Genomic DNA, 1,045 nt, shown 5'->3' with positions numbered 1-1,045 from the left:
AATAGTATATAGTAAGTCTATCTATATCTATAGTGAAGTCTGTCTCACAGTAGTCCTCTGTAGCTAAATGAAATAACAATGTTTATGATACATGCCATTGTCTGAACATTTCTTCATCTCCAAACTGTTATTAGATATCTGTCATCTTCAAACTGTCTTCAGATACACAGAAACAAAGAACGCCACTGTATAAATGCCAACAAAGATATACCACACAATCTCCACAATAATATTCACATACTGTAATATTTGTATCAGTAATTAGCCTTAGAGTTATATTTAATTGAATTTGTTTGCATGAATATGCAAATGACTAAATAAATTCATCATTTCCAAATTGCAGTCTTAGTGCAATCTTATAAACTTTAGAGGCTCTTAACTTACTTAAAGTAATAATTAGATTATTATCACCACAATAAATATTTTACAACTTATGTGGTATATAAAAATGTTTTTGAGTTTATATTTTTTAATTCTTCCCACAGAAAATATGCAATAGATTAATTTAATAATACCTGATATTAGTCTTATTTGTCCACCTCCCTCCTTGCCGTTCTATTGCCTGTTGCATGTTCTTTATATAACTTTCTCCTCATGACTGCACATCTTGCTGATCCCTTTGTCTTGTGATCAGCAGCCTTGGGCTCAGGGTGAGGGACTGTAAGTAGTTTGTTGTCTCTTATACAAACAGAAATGTATAGTGTACTATTTTGAAACCTGAGCTCTGTGAACTTTATTAAAGTCCTCTTACTATCTGCATTGGGAAAGGCCACTTTTTTAGTTCATATGTTGTAGGCAGTAAGATATTACACCATTGCTGAAGGGTACATTTTTATATTGGCATCTTTACCAGTGCACAAATGAGTCAGGGTAAGAGTGTATGTACAGTACTATTCAAACAGTAAGTCCCGCATGACATTATATGGATAGTAGAGATTTATTTGCATGTAAAAACTAATTTTTAAAAATATAAATTATTATTATTGTTGTTGTTGTTGTTGTTGTTGTTATTGCTGTTGTTGTATAATAAAAACATACACCTTCC

This window comes from Electrophorus electricus, chromosome 9, assembly GCF_013358815.1.
Source record: "Electrophorus electricus isolate fEleEle1 chromosome 9, fEleEle1.pri, whole genome shotgun sequence".
Taxonomy (NCBI): Eukaryota; Metazoa; Chordata; class Actinopteri; order Gymnotiformes; family Gymnotidae; genus Electrophorus; species Electrophorus electricus.
The sequence above is the reverse complement of the archived record's forward strand: the minus strand, read 5'-3'. Positions refer to the sequence as shown.